The 18,164-nt window shown below is 41.7% G+C and overlaps 1 protein-coding gene across 2 annotated transcripts in view; it reads left to right on the top strand.

Annotated features, from left to right (window-relative positions):
- lrrtm4l1 (leucine rich repeat transmembrane neuronal 4 like 1) overlaps positions 1-18,164 on the top strand; it is a 67,223-nt gene that overhangs the window by 9,296 nt on the left and 39,763 nt on the right. The window lies entirely within an intron of this gene.

Raw genomic sequence — 18,164 nt, 5'->3', positions numbered from 1 at the left:
GGAAAGTATTCAGGCACCTTGACTTTTTCCAAATTTTGTTACGTTACAGCCTTATTCTAAAATGTATTAAATTGTTTTTTTTTCCCATCATCAATCTACACACAATACCCAATAATGACAAAGCAAAAACAGGTTTGTAGATGGGGAGTGTTGCTGCACAGCTATTTTCAGGTCTCTCCAGAGATGTTTGATCAGCTTCAAGTCTGGGCTCTGGCTGGGCCAATCCATTTCTGAAGCCACTCCTGCGTTGTCTTGGCTGTTTGCTTAGGGTCGTTGTCCTGTTGGAAGGTGAACCTTCACTCAGTCCAAATAGTTCAATCTTGGTTTCATCAGACCAGAGAATCTTGTTTCTTATGGTCTGAGAGTCTGTTGGCAAACTCCAAGCTGGCTGTCATGTGTCTTTTACTGAGTGGCTTCCGTCTGGCCACTCTACCATAAAGGCCTGATTGGTGGAGTGCTGCAAAGCAGTTTGTCCTTCTGGAAGGTTCTCCCATCTCCACAGAGGAACTCTAGAGCTCTGTCAGAGGGACCATCAGGTTCTTGGTCACCTCCCCGACCAAGGCCCTTCTCCACAGATTGCTCAGTTTGTCTTAGTGTTAGTGTTTCCAAACTTCTTCCATTTAAGAATGATGGAGGCCACTTTGTTCTCGTGGTCCTTCAATGTTGTAGACATTTTTTGGTACCCTTCCCCAGATCTGTGACTCGACACAATCCTGTCTCGGAGCTCTAAGGACAATTCCTTTGACCTCATGGCTTGGTAATTTGCTCTGACATGCACGGTCAACTGTGGGACCTTATATAGACAGGTGTGTGCCTTTCCTGGATCATGTCCAAACAATTGAATTTACCGCAGGTGGACTCCAATCAAGAAATGTATAGAAACATCTCAAGGATGATCAATGGAAACAGGATGCACCTGAGCTCAATTTGAAGTCTCATAGCAAAGGGCCTGAATACCTATGTAAACAAGCAATTTCATATTTTTTGCACATTTATAATAATAAAATAATTAAAAACCTGTATGCTGAGGAAAATGTTTTATTTAATACGTTTTAGAATAAGGCTGTAACATAACAAAATGTGGAAAAGTCAAGGGGTCTGAATACTTTCCGAAGGCAATGTACTATAAGCCCTCTGCTCCTGTGTCCACGGAGACACTATCAATGTTGAAAGAATAAGTCTAGACTATGGATTCTCTTGCATCTATTCCTTATCCACTTGTTGAGTTAGCAAAATGTACTATAAAGGATGTGTTTGATCTTGGCGTTTTACCTTTACAAGGAGAGGTTAATTCCTCCATTTTGTTTGTCTTTGAAGCCCCTAACTCCCATGTCCCTTGGTAACCCCACCTCTAGTTATTACCTACTATAGAGGAGAGCATGTTTCCATGTAGGCAGAAGCTCAGGGTAGAATACCAAAGATGACGTTGAAGACATACAATTTGAGTATCTTATTCTTAATTTCAAAGACACATTAGAATAGAACATCTTGAGCCATGTTATCTTGATATTGCACTACTAGCAATGGGGAAAGAAAATATAATGTCCTTATGGATTTCCCCATTGCTAGTAGTGCAATATCCTTATGGATTTCTACTTATTAAGGAAACCTATTACTGAGAGTGATTGAATAGGGAGGGCCCTATGTATTTTGCACATTCCATAGCATACCGTACCTGACCCATGCTCTATGCTGAGGGCTTAGGCTATATGTCATATTTTTTGGTTCTCTGAAGTGCTTCACGGTGCAGCTCTCCTGGGGCTGGCCACTCGGCTCACATGGGCACTCTGGGTAATAGCCTTTGCGTCAGCCCACCACAAGAGCACTGTGCATTCAAATGAAATATCAACTTGTCGCTCCGCCAAGGAAGACGACAGCTGACTCTGCCATGGCTGCCAGAATCCAACCCAGTCTTATGAAAGGGCCAGCCTCTTAGACGATTTTAAATGAGTTGCTTTTAAATGAACTAACCTTGGAGGAGCTCGATGCCATCAATGTATTTTAGCAACAGAGAGAAGCGGGTGGAATTTGGATAGATTTTTATCTGCAGTGCAACCCTGAGGTGGTAGCTATGCTTACACCAGAACCTTGTTTCATGCCTTCGACTTTGTAAAGAAGGTTCTGTGGAATATACTACCATTATGCAACGGCCTTGAAATAGAACATTGTTGTTAAAAATGACATTAGAATAAGTTGAGCTGTCAGTGTTCATCATTTGATGATATTCTCCTCTCAATGATGTTTGTAGCAGAATTAGAGCATTGGGAGGCACATGCTCAAATGGTTCATTCTGAAATCAGATTGAAAAGTAACTTTAGTCTATAATGGTAGCATTACAACATTGGATAGAGAGGGTACCAGATAAAACCTTAGGCTGGGGGTATTTCATGTAATGCTAATGTTAGCTAAGCATTGTAATGAATCTCAAATAAGTTTGTGTGTGTGTGCTCCTGTGTGTCTGTGTGTGTGCTCGTGTGTGTCTAAGTAATTCTAGTCCTTTGTCATTGCACCTCTCATGTTCTTTTTTAATTCCCCTTGGTATGCCTACAGAGGCAGGCAATGGCATAGCAATTTGTTTACTCTATTTATCTCACAGGCTTGTTGATTCATCTCTGTTTAAGTGATTTCTAGAGAGTATTGGCACCTCGTTGGGAAGGGGGACTCCTGGCAGGCCCTATATTATGTCAGATCTATGTGAGGGAGGAAATCTGGTTACGTCTGAACAGTACGCCATGTTTAATGACCAGTAATGGCCACGTCTCTGCCTGGAACTCTTTAAAAGCCCCCGAAGGAGCACAATAAAGACACTTCCACTAGGTGTTATCGCTCCGTGTCCGTTCGGAGATCTATGTTGAGCCGATGTGTGCTAATTAGCGTAGCCGACTTGCGAAGTCATCAATGAGCCCGAAGCACGAGAGACTGGTCCGACCCCAGATAATGTTACACCTGGAGATTTTAGCTCGTGGTTTAAATATGTCCAGATGTGTCTCTCTATTGATTTCCCCCCTTATAGCATAGGTCTTTATTGAGAGGCACGTGTGCTAATGCAAGCCACCAAATCATCTGTAAGTTATTTCATTTAAGAGAGGGTTCTCTGTAGGCTCATTGAGGGATGTGCTAACTGTTCCAGTGGGATTACCATTTAGGGAAAAGTGATGAGTCTGTAAATTGCAATGGATGCTTGGCCGGCTCTGTCGGTGTACTCTTAATAAAGGTGAGGGCGCTGGCCTTGCATACTGTATCACTTTGAGGACCTCTGAGCTTAATTTACACACAATAGCTTGAATCATAACTTCATAAACTGGAAATATTGCAGGCTGGATGATTTTTTCTCACAGAGGTGTTTTTTCTACTAAGCCAGAGACTTATGGGAATTATCTCCTGTAATGGGTTTAATTTTGGTAACTCATCTTTGAAAGCCAGCCTCAAAATATCAGGGTGATTCTGGGCCCAAATGGGTCACTGATCAATTACAGCCTTGAAATGGATGCTGATCATTTTCTGACCATACTTGTTATGAGTGTGACGTTTAAACTTTTACATGGATTTGTGATCGTTAACGTTTACAAAAAATCCCAAAATATTTTTTCACAGAATTTAAATCACAGTGCAGTTATCACAAAACTGCCACTAACAGGTCTTAATCATCATCATAAAGGCAACATTTTTTTTACAAATACCTAATGCAAAAATACTATAGGCCTAGTAGGAGGAGTAATGAATCTTTCAAATGATCAATTATTCATCATCATTAACAGTTGGAAAAATGGCAGAGAGTAAGACAGGGAAGTCACAGCAGTGAAATCCTCTATGGTAATACTTTGAGAAGTTAAATGAGAAAGTGATGAAATGAGTTGGAATTGAGCTAGTGTGGCAGCAGGCTACAGGTGCAACGTTGAAAGGGAGGCAACGTGAGACCCAAATTGTTGCTGGCAGCAGTGTGATAAGGGACAGAGTGAGAAAATCACAGTGCTGATTGCAGTTGATATGCAGCCATTGTCAATGGTAGAGGATGTCAGCTTCAATACCCTAATGGTATATAGACTGCAAGATGCCATGTAAAAACAACGTGATGGCCTGGATGGAGAAATTGTACAATGATTGCTCTGCAAACACCATACGAGCTCTCAAACACCATACGAGCTCTCAAACACCATACGAGCTCTCAAACACCATACGTGGCATTAACAACAGATGGACATCTACAAACACATCATCATACATCACTGCAACAAGCCATAACCTTGATGAGAAGTGGGACTGAAGTCCCATGTACTGATAACGTGGAGGAGAGGAACACAACAGAGAACCTAAAACGGCATTAATTATATTGTTGCTGATTAGGTGGAGTGCAGCAGTAAGGTGAGCGCCGTCTGGTAGGTAGCCTGGACTGCGGTAGATTTGAACTGCATCACCCTTAGCGGTCATACGCAGGACTATATCTGAATTGTGAATTCACATAATTTTATGATGGTAGTTGAAATGGTAAGGCATTTTTTGTTTTTACATTTGTCACAACCCTAATACTTGTTTGTCAGAGTTTAAACATGTTTTACATGGATGAATGGCAACTGAAATCCAGAAGCAAAGGACTGTGAGATGAAAGATACAACAAGGCCAGAGTTTTTTTTCTAGATCAAAAAGGGATTAGTTAGTGGGTGTGGCAATGGGCACGGTCAGCCCGTCGGTGAGGCAGGATTTGAGAGAGAATTTTTGAGATCCCCATTTTGGCGGTGTAGACAATGTTTTTTTATTTTTTATTGTAGACCATGTTATTTTTTTATTTTTGCCAATTTTCAGAAATGTTCTACATTTCTCCATGGATCTGAGATACATTTTTGACGTTTTAAAACTAATTTCCTGTAATTCTACACATTTTGCCATCGAGCTGAGAGAAAATGTTGCAGTTTTATTCAAGCTAATTTCCTGCGATTCTATCCCTTTTGCCATGGCGAATGCTCTGTTATTTTGCTCAAACGTAATAACATACTTCTAAATTTGTAATTATCTCTAACTGTCTAGCTTTTATTTTAGTGATTGTTAGTTCTCAAAGATGATATATATTTTTTTATATTTAGGTCCTGTAGTCGTTTAAGTTTACACTAAAAGTTTTTCCGTCCCGAAAATGTATTTCTAAAGTATGTATACACTGAACAAAAATAGAAATGCAACATGTAAAGTGCAGATTCTATTTTCATGAGCTGACATAAAAATGTTGTGCACAAATTTCTATACATCCCTGTTAGTGAGCATTTCTCCTTTGCCAAGGTAATCCATTTGACCTGTGGCAAATCAAGAAACTGATTATACAACATGATCATTACACAGGTGCACCTTGTGCTGGGGACAAGAAAAGGTCACTCTAAAATTTGTCACACCACACAATGCCAGAGATGCCTCAAGTTGTGAGGGAGCATGCAAGTGTCATGCTAACTGTGTGAATGTCCACCAGAGCTGTTGCCAGACAATTTAATGTTAATTTCTCGACCATAAGCCGCCTCCAACGTCATTTTAGAGAATTTGGCAGTACGTCCAACCGGCCTCACAACCGCAGACCACGAGTACCCACGCCAGCCCAGGACCTTCAGATCTGGCTCCTTCAACTGCGGCATCGTCTGAGACTAGCCACCTGGATAAAACTGTGGGTTTGCACAACCAAAGAATTTCTGCACAAACTGTCAGAAACCTTCTCAGGGAAGCTCATCCTCACTAGGATCTTGACTTGACTGCAATTCGGCATTGTTACCAAGGGCAATTTGAATGAACAGAAATACCATGACGAGATACTCAGGCCCGTTGTTGTGCCATTCATCCACCACATGTTTCAGCATGATAATGCACAGCCCCATGCCGCAAGGATATGTACAGTCGTGTCCAAACGTGACACAAATATTAATTTCCACAACATTTGCTGCTTCAGTGTCTTTCGAATTTTTGTCAGATGTTACTATGGAATACTGAAGAATAATTGAATGCATTTCATACGTGTCAAGGCTTTTATTGTCAAGGCGTGTCAAGGCTTTTATTGACAATTACATGAAGTTGATGCAAATAGTCAATATTTGCAGAGTTAACCCTTCTTTTTAAGACCTCTGCAATCTGCCCTGGCATGCTGTCAGTTACCTTCTGGGCCACATCCTGACTGATGGCAAACCATTCTTGCATAATCAATGCTTGAAGTTTGTCAGAATTTGTGGGTTTTTGGTTGTCCACCCGCCTCTTGAGGATTGACCACGAGTTTCCTGGCCATGGACCCAAAATATTGATGTTTTGTTCCCCGAGCAACTTAGTTATCACTTTTGCCTTATGGCAAGGTGCTCCATGATGCTGGAAAAGTCATTGTTCATCACCAAACTGTTCCTGGATGGTTGGGAGAAGTTGCTCTAGGAGGATGTATTGGTACCATTCTTTATTCATGGCTGTGTTCTTAGGCAAAATTGTGAGTGAGCCCACTCCTTTGGCTGAGAAGCAACCCCACACATGAATGATCTCAGGATGCTTTACTGTTGGCATGACACAGGACTGATGGTAGCGCTCACCTTGTCTTCTCCGGTGTAGTATCCTTAATGGCTTCTTAGAGTTATGAGACTTAAGTACGGTTTAGTATTTCATTGTAACTTCTCCAATGCACCTGGCTTAAGCTACCTGAAGCGTTCTTAATCATAGTTATATAGGCAGACATAGGAAATAACTATGGTTAGCGGGAAGCAAGCCCCCGTCTTGAGTCAATACTGCCATCTATTGGTTAACATAAATATACCAGGTAACTACATCCGGACAAGCTTTTTTCTGGATGCCCCAAACAATCGGAAAGGGGATTCATCAGAGAAAAGGACTTTACCCCAGTCCTCAGCAGTCCAATCCCTGTACCTTTTGCAGAATATCAGTCTGTCCCTGATGTTTTTCCTGGAGAGAAGTGGCTTCTTTGCTGCCCTTCTTGACACCAGGCCATCCTCCAAAGTCTTCTCCTCACTGTGCGTGCAGATGCACTCACACCTGCCTGTTGCCATTCCAGAGCAGGCTCTGTACTGGTGGTGCCCCGATCCCGCAGCTGAATCAACTTTAGGAGACGGTCCTGGCGCTTGCTGGACTTTCTTGGGCGCCCTGAAGCCTTCTTCACAACAATTGAACCGCTCTCCTTGAAGTTCTGGATGATCTGATAAATGGTTGATTTAGGTGCAATCTTACTGGCAGCAATATCCTTGCCTGTGAAGCCCTTTTTATGCAAAGCAATGATGACAGCATGTGTTTCCTTGCCGGTAACCCTGACAGATATAAAACAATGATTCCAAGCACCACGCTCCTTTTGAAGCTTCCAGTCTGTTATTCAAACTCAATCAGCATGACAGAGTGATCTCCAGCCTTGTCCTCGTCAACACTCACACCTGTGTTAACGAGAGAATCACTGACATGATGTCAGCTGGTCCTTTTTTGGCAGGGCTGAAATGCAGTGGAAATATTTTTGGGGGATTCAGTTCATTTGCATGGCAAAGAGGGTCTTTCAATTGATATATGAAAATTGCCATCATACAAACTGAGGCAGCAAGCTTTGTGAAAATTAATATTTGTGTCATTCTCAAAACCTTTGGCCACGACTGTACATAATTCCTGGAAGCTGAAAATGTCCCAGTTCTGCCATGGCCTGCATACTCGCCAGACGTCACCCATTGAGCATGTTTGGGATGCTCTGGATCGACGTGTACGACAGCGTGTTCCAGTTCCCGCCATTATCCAGCAACTTCGCACAGCCATTGAAGAAGAGTGGGACAATATTCCACAGGCCACAATCAACAGCCTGATCAACTCTATGTGAAAGAGATGTGTCCCTCTGCATGAGGTGAATATCTGTTTTCCCAGTCATGTGAAATTCATAGATTAGGAGCTAATGAGTTTATTTCAATTTACTGATTTCCTGTAACTCAGTAAAAAAATTCAATTGTTGTGTGTTGAATTTATATTTTTTGTAAAGTGTCTATATAAACTCTGTTGCCAGTTTATTAGGTATTAGTAACATCTAGTACCAGGTCAGATCCCCCTTTGCGTCCAGAACAGCCTGAATTCTTCAGGGCATGGAAACATTGCTCAATTGGTATCAAGGGAAATATTCCCCACACCATTACACCACCACCAGCAGCCTGTACCATTGACACCAGGCAGGATTGGGCCATGGACTCATGCTGCTTTTGCCAGATCCTGACTCTGCCATCAGCATGACACAACAGGAACTGGGATTCGTCAGACCTGGTGATGTTTTTCCACTCCTCATTTGTCCAGTGTTGGTGAACACGTGCCCGCTGAAGCTGCTGCTCCTTGTTTTTAACTGATAGGAATGGAACCCAGTGTGGTCGTCCTCTGCAATAGCCCATCTGTGACAAATACCAACGAGTTGTGCGTTCAGAGATGCCGTTCTGCACGCTTCTCAAACCACTGTTGTAGAGGTCGACCGATTATGATTTTTCAACACAGATACCGATTTATTGGAGGACCAAAAAAAAGCCGATACCGATTAATGGGCCAATTTTTATATATATATATTTGTAATGATGACAATTATAACAGTACTGAATGAACACTTTTATTTTAACTTAATATAATACATCAATCAAATCAATTTAGTCTCAAATAAATAATGAAACATGTTCAATTTGGTTTAAATAATGCAAAAACAAAGTGTTGGAGAAGAAAGTTGTCATGCCCTGGTCTTAGTATTTTGTGTTTTCTTTATTATTTTGATCAGGCCAGGGTGTGACATGGGTTATTTTATGTGGTGTGTTTTGTCTAGGGGTTTGTTGTAGGTTATGGGATAGTGGTTAGTGGGGTTGTCTAGAATAGTCTATGGCTGCCTGGAGTGGTTCTCAATCAGAGGCAGGTGTTTATCATTGTCTCTGATTGGGAAGCATATTTAGGCAGCCATATTCTTTGACTGTTTCTGGGGTGATTGTTCCTGTCTCTGTTTGCACCAGATAGGCTGTTTAGGTTTTTTCACGGTTATTGTTTTTTGTATACTGTTTGTGTTTTCAGCTTTATTAAAGACGTATACATATAACCACGCTGCATTTTGGTCCTCCTCTCCTTCGACGAAAGAAAACTGTAACAAAAGTAAAAGTGCAATATTTGCCATGTAAAAAAGTTCCTTGCTCAGAACATGAGAGCATATGAAAGCTGGTAGTTCCTTTTAACATGAGTCTTCAATATTCCCAGGTAGGAAGTTTTAGGTTGTAGTTATTCTAGGAATTATAGGACTGTTTCTCTCTATACCATTTGTATTTCACAAACCTTTGATTATGGGATGTTCTTATAGGCACTATAGTATTGCCAGCCTAATCTCGGGAGTTGGCAGGCTTGAAGTCATAAACTTGCTTGAAGCACATGCTTGGAGCACAGCGAAGCGCTGCTGGCAAATGCAGGAGTGCTTTTGAATGAATGCTTACGAGCCTGCTGCTGCCTACCACCGCTCAGTCAGACTGCTCTATCAAATCAGACTTAATTATAAAATAATAACACACAGAAATACGAGCCTTGGGTCATTAATATGGTCAAACCTGGAAACTATAATTTCGAATACAAAAAGTTTATTCTTTCAGTAAAATACGGAACTGTTCCGTATTTTATCTAACGGGTGGCATCCATAAGTCTAAATATTGCTGTTACATTTCACAACCTTCAATGTTATGTCATAATTATGTACAATTCTGGCAAATTAATTAGTCTTTGTTAGGAAGAAATGGTCTTCAGACAGTTCGCAACGAGCCATGCAGCCCAAACTACTGCATATACCCTGACTTTGCTTGCACTGAACGCAAGAGAAGTGACACAATTTCCCTAGTTAAAAGAAATGCATGTTAGCAGGCAATATTAACTAAATATGCAGGTTTAAAAATATATACTTGTGTATTGATTTTAAGAAAGGCTTTGATGTTTATGGTTAGGTACACATTAGTTCAACGACAGTGCTTTTTTTCGCGAATGCGCTTGTTAAATGATCACCCGTTTGGCGAAGTAGGTTGTGATTTGATGATAAATGAACAGGCACCGCATTGATTATAGGCAACGCAGGACAAGCTAGATAAACTAGTAATATTATCAACCATGTGTAGTTAACTAGTGATTGTGTTAAAATTGTTTTTTATAAGATAAGTTTAATGCTAGCTAGCAACTTACCTTGGCTCCTTGCTGCACTCGAGTAACAGGTAGTCAGCCTGCCACCCAGTCTCCTCATGGGGTGCAATATAATCGGTGTCCAAAAATGCAGATTACCAATTGTTATGAAAGCTTGAAATCGTCCCTAATTAATCGGCCATTCCGATTAATCGGTCGACCTCTACACTGTTGTACTGCACCATTATTTTCCTGTTTGTGGCCCGCCTGTTAGCTAGCATGATTCTTGCCTTTCTCCTTTGACCTCTCATCAACGAGCTGTTTTCCCCCACAAGACTGCCGCTGACTGGATGTTTTTTGTTTGCCTTACCATTCTCTGTGAACCCTACACCCAGTCGTATGTGAAAGGCCCAGGAGGCCGAAAGTTTCGGAGATACTGGAACCGGCGCGCTAGGCCCCAACGATCATACCACACTCAAAGTCGCATAGGTCACTCATTTTGCCAATTCTAATGTTCACTCGAACAGTAACTGAATGCCTTGATCAAATCAAATGTATTTATATAGCCCTTCTTACATCAGCTGATATATCAAAGTGCTGTACAGTAACCCAGATTAAAACCCCAAACAGCAAGCAATGCAGGTGGAGAAGCACAGTGGCTAGGAAAAACTCCCAGGCCAAAAAACTTCCTAGGCCAAAATCTAGGAAGAAACCTAGAGAGGAACCAGGCTATGAGGGGTGGCCAGTCCTCTTCTGGCTGTGCCGGGTGGAGATTATAATAGAACATGGCCAAGATGTTCATAACTGACCAGCATGGTCAAATACTAATAATCACAGTAGTTATTGAGGGTGCAACAAGTCAGCACCTCAGGAGTCAACCCAGACAGGAACCCCAGACAGGAACCACGTCAGCAACTCAACCCACACAAGTGACGCACTCCTCCTAGGGACAGCATAGAAGAGCACCAGTAAGCCAGTGACTCAGCCCCTGTAATAGGGTTAGAGGCAGAGAATCCCAGTGGAGAGAGAGGAATCGGCCAGGCAGAGACAGCAAGGGCGGTTCGTTTGCTTCCAGAGATTTTCCGTTCACCTTCACACTCCTGGGCCAGACTACACTCAATCATATGACGTACTGAAGAGATGAGTCTTCAGTAAAGACTTAAAGGTTGAGACCGAGTCTGCGTCTCTCACATGGGTAGGCAGACCATTCCATAAAAATTGAGCTCTATAGGAGACTGTCCTGCCTCCAGCTGTTTTCTTAGAAATTCTAAGGACAATTTTATTTTTTAACTAGGCAAATCAGTTAAGAAGAAATTCTTATTTTCAATGATGGCCTAGGAACAGTGGGTAACATTGCAAAAATCAGAAACTTTCTTTCCAAAAATGATGCAGAAAAATGTATCCATGCTTTTGTTACTTATAGGTTAGACTACTGCAATGCTCTACTTTCCTGCTACCCAGATAAAGCACTAAATCAACTTTGGTTAGTGCTAAATACGGTTAGCAGTAAAACCTTGAAATCACCTTGTTCAGGGGCAGAACAACAGATTTGTACCTTGTCAGCTCGGGGGTTTGAACTTGCAACCTTCCGGTTACTAGTCCAACACTCTAACCACTAGGCTACCCTGTGTTGTGACCGCAGAGTACGTGTAGGTATGTACGGCAGGACCAATTCGGAAAGATAGGTAGGAGCAAGCCCATGTAATGCTTTGTAGGTTAGCAGTAAAACCTTGAAATCAGCCCTTGCCTTAACAGGAAGCCAGTGTAGGGAGGCTATCACTGGAGAAATATGATAATTGTTTTGGGTTCTAGTCAGGATTCTAGCAGCCGTATTTAGCACTAACCGAAGTTTATTTAGTGCTTTATCTGAGTAGCCAGAAAGTAGAGCATTGCAGTAGTCTAACCTATAAGTAACAAAAGCATGGATACATTTTTCTGCATCATTTTTGGAAAGAAAATTTCTGATTTTTGCAATGTTACATAGATGGAAAAAAGCTGTCCTTGAAGCAGCCCGTTTGCCTGCTTTATATAGAAAGCCACGGCCACGAGACTCACTATCTACCTAATAAACTGTCCACTGAGTGCCTTCAGAAAGTATTCATACCCCTTGACTTATTCCACATTTTGTTGTGTTACAGCCTGAATGTAAAATGTATTCAATTATTGTTTTTTCTTCACCCATATACACACAATACCCCATAATGACAAAGTGAAAACATGTTTTTTAAGATTTTAGAAAGTTTATACAGAAATATATCATTCACATAAGTAATTCTACCCTTGAGTCAGTGCTTTGTAGAAGTACCTTTGGCAGCGATTACAGCTGTGAGTCTTTCTGGGTAAGTCTCTAAGAGATTTCCACACCTGGATTGTGTGACATTTGCCCATTATTCTTTTCAAAATTCTTTAAGCTCTTTCAAATTGGTTGTTGATAATTGCTAGACAACCATTTTCAGGTCTTGACATAGATTGTCAAGTAGATATAAGTCAAAACTGTTACTCTGTCACGCAGGAACATTCACTGTCTTCTTGGTAAGCAACTCCAGTGTAAATATGGCCTTGTGTTTTCGGCTATTGTCCTACTGAAAAGTGAATTAATCTCCCAATGTTTCATGGAAAGCAGACAAGCAGATTTTCCTCAAGGATTTTGCCTGTGCTTAGCTCCATTCTGTTTCTTTTTTTATACTGAAACTCTCCAGTCCTTAACGATTACAAGTATAGCCAAAACATCAAACAGCCACCACTATGCTTGAAAATATGGAGAGTGGTACTCAGTTATGTGTTGTTTTGGATGTCATGTGTTGGATTGGATTTGCCCCAAACATAACATTTTGTGTTCAGGACAAGTGAATTGCTTTGCCTCATTTTTTTCAGTACTACTTTAATGCTTTGTTGCAAACAAGATGCATGTTTTGGAATATTTGTACTCTGTACAGTAATGTAGAGTAACTAGAATGTTGTTGATCCATCCTCATTTTTCTCCTGCTACAGCCAATAAACTCTGTAACTGTTATAAAGTCCTTCCTCTCCGGCATATGAGCTAGGAAGGACGCCTGTATCTTTGTAGTGACTGGGTGTATTGACACACCATCCAAAGTGTAATAATAACTTCACCAACTTCCATGTCTGCTTCCCCCCCCCATCTACCAATCAGTGCCCTTCTTTGCGAGGCATTGAAAAACCACCCTGGTCTTTGTGGTACAGTATGTGTGGGGTACATTGATCAGGTAATAATTTAAAAAGCATATTAAACACTATTATTGCACACAGTGTGTCCATGCAACTTGTTAAGTAACTTGTTAAGCACATTTTTACTCCTGAACCTATTTTAGCATGCCATAACAAAGGAGTTGAATACTTATTGACTCAAGACATTTCATCTTTACATTTTTTATTAACTTGTAAAAATTTGAAAAACATAATTCCACTTTGACATGATGGGGAATTTTGTGTAGGCCAGTGACAAAACAAATCTAACTTGAATCCATTTTGCTGTAGGCACAACCCCCACCTGTGGACGTCGGGCCCTCATACCACCCTCATGGAGTCTGTTTCTGACCGTTTGAGCAGACACATGCACATTTGTGGCCTGCTGGAGGTCATTTTGCAGGGCTCTGGCAGTGCTCCTCCTGCTCCTCCTTGCACAAAGGTGGAGGTAGCGGTCCTGCTGCTGGGTTGTTGCCCTCCTACGGCCTCCTCCACGTCTCCTGATGTACTGGCCTGTCTCCTGGTAGCGCCTCCATGCTCTGGACACTACGCTGACAGACACAGCAAACCTTCTTGCCACATCTCGCATTGATGTGCCATCCTGGATTAGCTGCACTACCTGAGCCACTTGTGTGGGTTGTAGACTCTGTCTCATGCTACTACTAGAGTGAAAGCACCGCCAGCATTCAAAAGTGACCAAAACATCAGCCAGGAAGCATAGCAACTGAGAAGTGGTCTGTGGTCCCCACCTGCAGAACCACTCCTTTATTGGGGGTGTCTTGCTTAATGCCTATAATTTCCACCTGTTGTCTATTCCATTTGCACAACAGCATGTGAAATGTATTGTCAATCAGTGTTGCTTCCTAAGTGGACAGTTTGATTTCACAGAAGTGTGATTGACTTGGAATTACATTGTGTTGTTTAAGTGTTCCCTTTATTTTTTTGAGCAGTGTATATACACTGTATATTTGTACACTTTTTTGGACTAATTTCAATGGCAGAAAACTCACTGAAGATATCGGCATCGGAGTTGTAAAATAAATAAGCCTGTTTCTTCATGTCCAGTGTGTGTCCAGTGCTGTTATTAAAAAGACACTAAAGCCAATGTAAGGCAATAGTGTGGGCAATGGGCACTCAAACCACCAAGGTCAGAACATTAGGAAATACTGAGGGGGCACAGAATGTAAATGCAATTCAAGGCCCAGACAAGTACAACATTTACATACCATTATGAATTCATGAAAACCATACCTCTTTTCATGAGTGAGCTGTAGCATCACCATATACAGTGCCTTTGGAAAGTATTCAGACCCCTTGACTTTTTCCACATTTTGTTACGTTGCAGCCTTATTCTAAAATGGATTAAAGAAAAACATCCTCAGCAATCTACACACAATAATCCATAATGACAAAGCGAAAACAAGCGTGTAGAAATGTTTGCAAATGTATTAAAAATTAAAAACTGAAACGTTATTTAGGTATATATACTGTATTCAGACCCTGTATAGGTATTCAGACCCTTTGCTATGCGATTCCAAATCAAGGTCAGGTACATTCTGTTTCCATTGATCATCCTTGAGATGTTTCTACAACTTGATTGGAATCCACCTGTGGTAAACCCAATTTAGAGACATGATTTGGAAAGGCACACACCTGTTTATATAAGCTCCCACAGCTTACAGTGCATGTCAGAGCAAAAACCAAGCCATGATATCGAATAAATTCTCTGTAGAGCTCCGAGACAGGATTGTGTCGAAGCACAGATCTGGGGAAGGATACCAAAAACATTTCTGCAGCATTGAAGGTCCCCAAGAACACAGTGGCCACCACTATTCTTAAATGGAAGAAGATTATTTCTCTCACCAAGACTCTTGGCCAAACCGCCCGGCCAAACAGAGCAATCTGGAAAGGGAGGTGACCAAGAACCCGATGGTCACTCTGACAGAGCTCCGGAGTTCCTCTGTGGAGAACCTTTCAGAAGGACAACCATCTCTGCAGCACTCCACCAATTAGGCCTTTATGGTAGTGTCCAGATTGAAGCCACTCCTCAGTAAAAGGCACATGTAGCCTGCTTGGAGTTTGCCAAAAGGCACCTAAAGACTCCCAAACCATGAGAAACAAGATTCTTTGTTCTGATGAAACCAAGACTGAACTCTGATGAAACCAAGACTGATGCGTCACGTCTGGAGGAAACCTTGCACCATCCCTACGGTGAAGCATGGTAGTGGCAACATCATGTTGTGGGCGTGTTCTTCAGCGGCAGGGACTGGGAGACTAGTCGAGGGAAAGATTAACAGAGCAAAGTACAGAGAGATCCTTGATGAACACCTGCTCCAGAGCACTCCGCCCCAGTCTGGGGTCATAAGGTTCCCCTTCCAACAGGACAACGACCCTAAGCACAGAGCCAAGACAACGCAGGAGTGGCTTCGGAAATGGATTCTCAATGTCCTTGAGTGGCCCAGCCAGAGCCCAGACTTGAACTCGATCAAACATCTCCGGAGAGACCTGAAAATAGCTATGCAGCGACACTCCCCATCCAACCTGACAGCGCTTGAGTGGATCTGCAGAGAAGAATGGGAGAAACTCCCAAAATACAGGCGTGCCAAGCTTGGAGTGACATACCCAAGAAGTCTCGAGACTTTAATTGCTGCCAAAGATGCTGCAACAAAGTACAGAGTACTTATGACAATGTGATACTTCTGTTTTAATTTTTTTTATAAATTAGCAAACAATTCAAAAATCCTGTTTTTGCTTTGTCATTATGGGTTATTGTGTGTATATTGGTGAGGGGAAAAAATATTTATTCAATTTTAGAATAAGGCTTTAACCCGGGGGTACTCATTCCGCGAGCCCTTAATTTGCAGCTTGCAGTGATTTTCCTGTTTTACATTCATAATACATAACAATGATACAATTTCAATTCAATGTGTTTAAGGCAGGTCTGAATCACTTCATTGAATATATCTATTGTTCTCTGGATGGCAGATAGATGGCAGTATAGCGCAGCTGTTTAACAGCTGAAATAGAACACAACTGCTCAGCTACAGCGACCGACACATCAGTTTGCTACTAGCTAATTTTGCAGTCTGATCGACATGGATCGATTTATTGTAGACAATAAACGTAAATCTCTTGACAATGAACATGAGGTGGAAGAGCTGGAGAACATGACAGCTATGAACGAACAACCACCGGAGAACCAGGAAAATCAGGAAGATGGCGGCGGGGAAATGCAGCTAGCTAACGTAGCTAAAGTAGCTAACATGGCTAACATAGCTAACGTAGCTAACATGGCTCCGGTGGCAAAGAGAAGGATTCGGTCAATTCAAGAAAAACACAGAACGTTCCAAGAGAAATGGACATACCAGTATTTTTTTGTACTGCATGATGGGAGTTGCTCAATTTGCCAGAAAGCAGTCAATTGTTTTAAACAAGCAAATTTAGAGTGACATTTACAGTCACATCATGCCCACTTTGACAAAACATATCTGCCACAAAGCAACCACAGAAACCGCAAAATAGCACAACTAAAAGGACAGCTCAAAGAACAACAACAGATGATGGACAGATCTAGCACTGTTGCAGAGAAAACAACAGAGGCAACATATGAGATTGCTTGGGTACTCCGAGAAACAAGAAGGCCTTCACAGATGTGGAGATTGTCAAATAATATTTTTTGGCTGAAAGTGACCGATGTGCTGATTTCACAAACTAAGGGACTGCAACTCTGACTCGACCATAACAAGACACATAGAAGACATCGGCGAGGACATCGGTAAGCAACTGATTACTGACATATCCGTGGTGCCGTGTTTTAGAATTGCGTTTGACAAAAGCACTGATGTAAGTGACATTGCCCATTTATGTGTTTGGGTCTGCTTCCCTCAAAAATGTTTACTGCCCATGTTACATTTTTTGCTGATAATAATATTGACTGGTCAAATCTGGCATCTGTGTGCACTGACGGCACCCCAAACATGCGACGTAAGGAGAAGGGATTCATAGGCCTGGTGAGAAAGAGAGAGGATTTCCCCCAATTTGTTACATTTCATTGTACAGTATCATTCATCAGGAAGCACTTGTGGCTAAACTCAAAGAATGCGATGCAACAAGTCATGCACGTGGTGAACATTTATTATTGCGAGGGCACTGAGTTGCTGGAGGAATACCAGACGGAATACGGCGAATTGATATTTCACAGCGAGGTGAGTTGGCTGTTTTGTGGCAGTTTGGAAAGATTTCTCTTTCTCCATAGTGGATATTAATTCTGGCTTTTTAACTGACATCACATGCTACCTGAACATGGTGAATCTCCAGCTCCAAGGAAAGATACAACTGGGCAAAATGCTGCGTGTGGTCACAGCATTTCAAAATTAAATCACCATACTGTTCATATTTCCCAAAACTCAGGGCAGTCGCCACATCCAACCTAGCATACTGCAACATTTTTTGCTGTGATGCATTTTTGTGTGTTGGAAGAGTTTAAGTAGTTTGAGTCAAGATTCAAGGATATCATGGAATACAAGGAGTTTATCAACGTCAGTGAGAACCCCTTTCATGTTCTAGTGTCATCTTTAACCCCAGTCATCACAGCCCTCTGTCCTGACCGTGCTGGAATAAAGAGTGAGATAGTGGAGCTGCAGGCAAATTATACATTGTAAGGTGAACTAAGATTTCTTCATTTCTGGAGCCTTGTGTCAGACACAGAGTATCCACTTCTGAAGCAGTGCGTGCAAAAGGTGACAATTTTTGTCAACACTTATTCATGTGAAGAAACGTTTTCAACAATGAATATTGTGAAACAAAAACAGAAACAGACTGACCAATGCACACCTGGATTGCCTCACAAGGATAGCACC

The sequence above is a fragment of the Oncorhynchus mykiss genome, chromosome 5 (assembly GCF_013265735.2).
Source record: "Oncorhynchus mykiss isolate Arlee chromosome 5, USDA_OmykA_1.1, whole genome shotgun sequence".
Classification (NCBI taxonomy): domain Eukaryota; kingdom Metazoa; phylum Chordata; class Actinopteri; order Salmoniformes; family Salmonidae; genus Oncorhynchus; species Oncorhynchus mykiss.
Note: the sequence above shows the minus strand (reverse complement) of the source record. Positions and strands in the feature narration are given on the sequence as shown.